We start from the raw sequence: 7,691 nt of genomic DNA on the forward strand, positions 1-7,691 counted from the left end.
TATTGCTTCTTTTCCAGAAAGTGAATTACTTCTTCTAGGAAGTAATTGAAGACTGGGGTTCAAATCCTGGATCTGTCATTTATCAGGTTTGTGATGTTCAGAGGCTTAACCTCCCTGAGCCCTCTCCTTCACTCCCCCACTGGCCCTCATCTACAAAAGTACTTGCGTTAGCTTTTGGACTTTGGAAGGGTTTTTGTTTGTCTTTAATGGGGTCAAACGAGGTCTTGCATATAGTATTTAGCACCCTGTCTGGTAGATGCTCTATTAAATGGTACCTAAAGGAGAAGGATAGCAAACGTGTTTGTCTTTTACACTCTCTTCTCTTTGTTGCAATGGAGGACTCCTCGATATCCCAGCTTCTGCAGTGTTTCACCCAGCCTGAAATTTGATTCTCATCGTCTCAGCGTTTCTGGTTCATATTGGTGAAGGAGGCCACTCGCTCACCTGATACAGCTTTCTGACCCCAGGCCATTGCAGGCCTCTCACACACAGCCCAGGACACCCAAACATCCCCTCGAGGATCTTATATAGTCCTTTGAAAAGATGTAGGAAGCAAAGTGTTTCTTAAATAACACGAGGCATCATCTTTGTTCCTGGCCCCCTCTTGCCAGAGAGAAGAGACGTCCTTGGACTTCTCCTTTCCTTGCTGGGTGGGGCCTAAGGAGCGGGCAGTGCCTGGGACTGAGTGAGCTCTGTGAACTGGTACATCTCTGAGGACTTGAGGCAGAAGCTCTCCTGTAGGAGTGTCGAGGACAGGGAAGATTTCCGTTCCCAAGGGGCTGAGATCCCTGCCTCTGTGCCCTGGAGGTGTAGGAGAGTGATCACAGTGGCCCACGTGGGGAGCCGATGTGGGACATGGGTCTGTCCTCTCCAGCAGGCTGAGGGCATCTCCAGAGCAAAACGGTGAGGACTGGAGAAGGCTCCGGGTTGCCGCAGTTCTGTAAAGAGAAAACTGCTGGAGGGAGGGTGTGGCAGGGCTGCTCCTGGTGCCAGAAGGACAGGTGGAACTTGGGTGGGTTTGGAAGAGAAGAGAACAAGTCCAGAGAAAGAATGTGCTGCTCACCCTGCACTTTCACAGCGTCTCATTCAGGCCTCACAGTCGTGTGTTACCACGAGGGTGCCAAGCGGGTGACGTGCTCAAGACCTCACAGCTACTGAGTGACAGCTGGGTTCTGCCCCAGCGACACGACTTCAGCCCTTCCCATGCACCGTGCTGCCTCCTGAAGGGGACAGCGGGCAGGCCGCCAGAGGAGGGGAGGCTTGGGGAAGGGGTCACGCGAGGGCCGGCGAAGGCCAGGTTGTCAGGGGAAGGGAAGAGGAGAGGGTTGGGAACAACTGAGTAGCATCAGAAGAACAGAGGATACAACAGACACGGCTTTGGGGTGCGGGCTGCGTATCAGGCAGCGGCCTGTGCAGGTCAGAGCTGGGGCTGAGTCCCGCTTTCCGGTCTCGGCAGCTTTGCTACGGCCACTGGTGCTCCAGATGCACTTACTTCCCTCTGCTCCTCCAAACTTGTGCTGTGCCCTGAACCTTTGGGATCAACCGCTCCAGCTTTGAGAGTTCCCGTGCCTCGACCCTTCCCCAAAATACAACCGCTTCTGCCCCACAGAGTGGCCTTTCTCTCTCTCTCTCTCCCCGCCTCCTCTCTCTCTGTCTCTCTCTCTGTTTCTCTGTCTCTCTCTGTCTGTCTATCTGTCTCTCTCTCTCCCCCTCCCTCCGTCCATCTGAACCCTCACGGTCCCCTGGTCATGTCTCTATTGAAGCACTTGCAATTATTTCAGGAATTAGATTTTTATCCTCCCTGCCCCACTATCAACACTCCTTCCTGCCCTTAAAAAGAGGGTCCTAGGAGATGGGACTTGTATCTTAGTCACCTCTCTTTTCTCAGGGCTTATAGAATAGGGCCTGTCACACAGAATAGTCAATAAATATTGTTTCCTAAATTAATAAAAGTTGCTGCCATAGGCAGCAACATAGCATAGGTTGCCTAATAGGCAACCTCTCCAGAAATACAGTTCCCTCAGTCAGTCAGACTATCAGGGAATCACATTGCTGGGACTCCTTGTCCCTCAAAACTGAATACGTAACTGGACGTATGACATGGACTTGCTATTTTATCCCTTAAGCATTTCCTCAGCCTTGCTCTGCACAGTTGGGTCAGACAGATTCCAGGACATAGACTGTTCACTATCTGGCACTAGCAAGGCCACGGCACGTCGTGGCCCATTCTTCAGCCCGTCCGGCTGCAACTGTTAACTTCCATTCTTCTATGATTAGAAAACCTCTGGAGTTTGGGTATTAGCAACTACCAAGTATGCGGTTATTATTTGTTGAGCGCTAACCCTGTGCAACACCCCAAGTGGGAATTACAGCAACAATACACGAGAGCCCGCTCTGGGACAGCAGAGCGTTTTCATTTTGTATCGCATTCCTCAGACACTCTGGCAGAGGGGCTGTGCTGACCTCCCCACACTGGGACAGACTTCCTTGCTGGGAGGGTCTATGGGAAAATTCCTCTTCCCGGGGACGGGAATGTGACCCTGTGACTGGGCGTCCATGACAGCCAGGAGTGCGGTGCACCTGCAGGACCTCCCTCCCTCACAGAGGGACCAGGATCCCACCTCTGCAAACCCACTCTGCTCGGGCTTCGCAGAACATCTGGGCTTCCTCCCGCTGGCCGCGGCTGCAGGGCCACGCACCTGCATGCGATTAGGGCTCAGCAGACGCCCCCAGCCTCACGGTCGGCGGCTGCACACTGGTGACACATCACAACGGATGAGTTTCTCCCCAGATCACTGTTCCTTCAGAGCAGAAGAGCTTCCCCGGGGGCACAGGAGCACAAGGCATCCACAACCAGGTCAGGCAGCTCTGCCCTCAGCAGGGCAGCAGTTGGTGGCATCTTTGCTTTGACCTGCCTTGGAGTGAGCAGAGAGCGGGCATTCCAGGGCATACCAGGGCCGGGGGAGCGGAGAAGTCAATCTTCGCCTCTTTTTAGCGTCAATCGTTGCAGGGCCTATAGACCGTCTCGCATCAGTGTTCGGGAAATAGGATAAAATTTTAAGTGCCACCCCTGACTTTGCTTTCTCCTTGTAACAAGCCCTTCTCAACTGAAAGTGTACTCCTCTAACCACAGAATTCCGGGGTAGGTCAAGTGGAGAGTGAAAAATAAGAAAATGAAGAACTGACCAAGGATTGTTAAAGCAAAGCAATGTAAGACTTTACACTTTTCAATGGCAGAGTCATAAAGCTTATACGTTTACAGCAACCTGCCAAATGAGTGAGTTACAAGGTGCATTTTTATTCCAAAGAAAGAGACTCCTTTATTTGGTAGTAATGAAAGTAAGAAGCAAAAAGGGAGCAGACTTTCTTTCACCAGAGCAGGACACATGACCAAGGGGACAGGCATTAACACCCTGCAGGAACATTGGATTACAGTGGATGTGTGCTGCCATCGCTTTGCGAAAAGGTGTGTCACACTGGCCCGATCCATATCCCAGAGGAGGTGATCCTGGTAACAAGTCATTAGTGAGGGCAAGTCCTTGTCATCTTGCCACAACTGCTGTTCCATCACTTATCCTCTCCCACAAATATTTAGGAACAGATGAAATAGCTTTCTCCTTCAACTATAGGAAACAGGTGTGAGAGCCAGGGCAGCAGTGGAAGGCTGTGTGGTCGGTCCTCTCTTGCCTGGTCTAGGAGAGATGCTGAAGGAGCCAAGACAGCATCACAGAGCATACATCTTTGTACTTGTCCAGAGGAATACCGAGCAAAAGTATCCTGCCAAATTCGCTGTAGGACTTTGTTGGTTTCCCTAGAATATGTAATTGGCCTTGCAGAGGAAGCTGCTGCAGTTGGCTTCTGCCACTGGAATTCAAAGGCACAACTGTGGCCTCCAGAGTGGGAGTGCTCAGGCTTTCTAGATCCTGCAGCAGCTTGATAATGTCTGAAAACAGAAAACCTTTCCACTCACACTGTGCTTGGAATGACAACGATCACTCATTACAAATGCCAGCGCTCGTTTTCCAAAGAGAAAATGTTTTCCACTGCATTTTGGCCTCTTCTCCCCCGAACCCAAGCTGGATTCTTCTACCTTCCCACGCAGTGTCTTCGTACGGTGTGGGGCTGCACAGCGTCCTACGCAGTGTGACAACAGTCACAAAGACCCAGGAAGCAGCAGCCCCATGCCTGGGGCCCCCGTCCTCCTGGACTTAGAGCCTGAGGTGTTTCAAGGGGGAGTGGTCAGCTTAAAGACTCATGGGCCCAGAACCCCTGTTTCAATGCAGTCACGCCTAACGCCTCAGTGGTTGGCTGCTGTTCTTAACATGGGAAGGCCGGATCTCAAAAAGTAGTTCTTTAAAGACCAGTCAGGAGCAGTTTTATCAATAAAATATTTAATCAACTTATCTGTACAAAATATTAAGATGGTTAATGAAGAGTACACAAGCATGTTTAACAAATATATACTGCTATATCATTGTCAAGAAAAATAGAGATTGCTGTTTTACAGTTCATTTACATTTCATTATGTACATCTATTTAAATTTGAGAATACATATACACAGTGGATTTGTACCTGCCCTCAAAGGGTTCCCTGCTGGCCGGCCTGGGCACGGGGGCAGCGTTCTCGACGTCACCTTGCACTGCCCAAATGGCCAAGCAGGGCAGCAGGGAGCTGGCCCGATCTCCAGCCCCCAAGCCTCGGAGTTCTGCCCTGGCCGACCCAGAGCTGGAAAACAGGTGACAAAGGAGATTCCAGCTTGTGTTAAATGAGTTTAAAAACCTCTCCCCCTTTCCCACCTTACTCCCAAGCCAAGCTGAGAAATACTGTGTCATTGCAAAATGAAAGGGACTTCTATCCCTCCCCCCAAATAATTAATTTTGTCTTCAGCTGCTGAGGGAATGGCGTGTCATTGAGCTGTGATGGCATCACCGTCACTTCGAGTTTTGCCCGTTTCCTTAAAATCACAGTATTGGAATTGGAGTGTGTGTGTTTGTTAAGGGGCAGGGTGCCCATCACATCAGATGCCGCTGTCCACCCAGGGCCCGCTTAAACAGCACCGCAGGTAAGCTGGTGCAGGACTTCTGCAGAAGCCTTCAGGGTGAGAAGAACTGCTTCTTTATATATTAAAAAAAAAAAAATTCTATCCAAACTTTTCAGAATCCCCTATTGTCATCTGCTAAAGGACAAGTAAAAATCGTAAAAAAAAAAAAAAATCCTTGTAAAAAATCAATAACTTTTCATTTGGGGTGAAATATTTGCAGCTAAAAGACCTAAAGTGACTCGATTATGATTCTTTGTCGTAAAAAACATAAAAGCTGTTCCCACTACAGCATAAAGCGAAATACCAAAAACGAAACAAAACGAAACAATGACTCTAAGGATGCTGGTATTCAATCCGTGATTGATCCAGGTGGAATGTGACCGAGAAGTTCCCCTCTCCAGAGCCTCTGTTCCTGGCTTGGAACTTGAGTATTTCCCAGCCAGAAAACACATTTTATCACGAGCTTGCTTTCTCCCTGAACTGTATCATCACTTTCGAAACAGAATGCTGAATGGCTGACTTTGCTCTGACTCTGACAGGTCCTGACCCAGAAATATAAGTTGTAAAGAAATAAGCCCACAGTTACAGAAAGATAGAGAAGATGAAAAGGCAGAGGGCTATGTCCCAGATGAAGGAACAAGATAAAACCCCAGAAAAACAACTAAATGAAGTGGAGATAGGCAACCTTCCAGAAAAAGAATTCAGAATAATGATAGTGAAGATGATCCAGGACCTCGGAATAAGAATGGAGGCAAAGATTGAGAAGATGCAAGAAATGATTAACAAAGACCTAGAAGAATTAAAGAACAAACAAACAGAGATGACCAATACAATAACTGAAATGAAAACTACACTAGAAGGAATCAATAGCAGAATAACTGAGGCAGAAGAACGGATAAGTGACCTGGAAGACAGAATGATGGAATTCACTGCTGCAGAACAGAATAAAGAAAAAAGAATGAAAAGAAATGAAGACAGCCTAAGAGACCTCTGGGACAACATTAAACGCAACAACATTCGCATTATAGGGGTCCCAGAAGGAGAAGAGAGAGAGAAAGGACCAGAGAAAATATTTGAAGAGATTATAGTCGAAAACTTCCCTAACATGGGAAAGGAAATAGCCACCCAGGTCCAGGAAGCGCAGAGAGTCCCATACAGGATAAACCCAAGGAGAAACACGCCGAGACACATAGTAATCAAAGTGGCAAAAATTAAAGACAAAGAAAAATTATTGAAAGCAGCAAGGGAAAAACGACAAATAACATACAAGGGAACTCCCATAAGGTTAACAGCTGATTTCTCAGCAGAAACTCTGCAAGCCAGAAGGGAGTGGCAGGATATACTTAAAGTGATGAAAGGGAAGAACCTACAACCAAGATTACTCTACCCGGCAAGGATCTCATTTAGATTTGATGGAGAAATCAAAAGCTTTACAGACAAGCAAAAGCTAAGAGAATTCAGCACCACCAAACCAGCTCTACAACAAATGCTAAAGGAACTTCTCTAAGTGGGAAACACAAGAGAAGAAAAGGACCTACAAAAACAAACCCAAAACAATTAAGAAAATGGTCATAGGAACATACATATCGATTATTACCTTAAACGTGAATGGATTAAATGCCCCAACCAAAAGACATAGACTGGCTGAATGGATACAAAAACAAGACCCATATATATGCTGTCTACAAGAGACCCACTTTAGACCTAGGGACACATACAGACTGAAAGTGAGGGGATGGAAAAAGATATTCCATGCAAATGGAAATCAAAAGAAAGCTGGAGTAGCTATACTCATATCAGATAAAATAGACTTTAAAATAAAGAATGTTACAAGAGACAAGGAAGGACACTACATAATGATCCAGGGATCAATCCAAGAAGAAGATATAACAATTATAAATATATATGCACCCAACATAGGAGCACCTCAATACATAAGGCAACTGCTAACAGCTATAAAAGAGGAAATCGACAGTAACACAATAATAGTGGGGGACTTTAACACCTCACTTACACCAATGGACAGATCATCCAAAATGAAAATAAATAAGGAAACAGAAGCTTTAAATGACACAATAGACCAGATAGATTTAATTGATATATATCGGACATTCCATCCAAAAACAGCAGATTACACGTTCTTCTCAAGTGCGCACGGAACATTCTCCAAGATAGATCACATCTTGGGTCACAAATCAAGCCTCAGTAAATTTAAGAAAATTGAAATCATATCAAGCATCTTTTCTGACCACAACGCTATGAGATTAGAAATGAATTACAGGGAAAAAAACGTAAAAAGGACAAACACATGGAGGCTAAACAATACGTTACTAAATAACCAAGAGATCACTGAAGAAATCAAAGAGGAAATCAAAAAATACCTAGAGACAAATGACAATGAAAACACAACGACCCAAAACCTATGGGATGCAGCAAAAGCAGTTCTAAGAGGGAAGTTTATAGCTATACAAGCCTACCTAAAGAAACAAGAAAAAGCTCAAGTAAACAATCTAACCTTACACTTAAAGAAACTAGAGAAAGAAGAACAAACAAAACCCAAAGTTAGCAGAAGGAAAGAAATCATAAAGATCAGAGCAGAAATAAATGAAATAGAAACAAAGAAAACAATAGCAAAGATCAATAAAACTA

At 46.1% G+C, this 7,691-nt stretch overlaps 1 protein-coding gene across 1 annotated transcript in view; it reads left to right on the forward strand.

The window, feature by feature from the left end:
- The window catches only part of LDAH (lipid droplet associated hydrolase), a 98,344-nt gene extending 94,766 nt beyond the window's left edge, over positions 1-3,578 (forward strand). Inside the window, exon 8 of the mRNA XM_059942128.1 lies at positions 18-3,578. The gene's annotated coding sequence lies outside the window, so the exon portion shown is untranslated. The remainder of the gene's footprint in view (positions 1-17) is intronic.
- Positions 3,579-7,691: the final 4,113 nt, after the last annotated feature.

Source organism: Balaenoptera ricei, chromosome 13, assembly GCF_028023285.1.
Source record: "Balaenoptera ricei isolate mBalRic1 chromosome 13, mBalRic1.hap2, whole genome shotgun sequence".
NCBI lineage: Eukaryota > Metazoa > Chordata > Mammalia > Artiodactyla > Balaenopteridae > Balaenoptera > Balaenoptera ricei.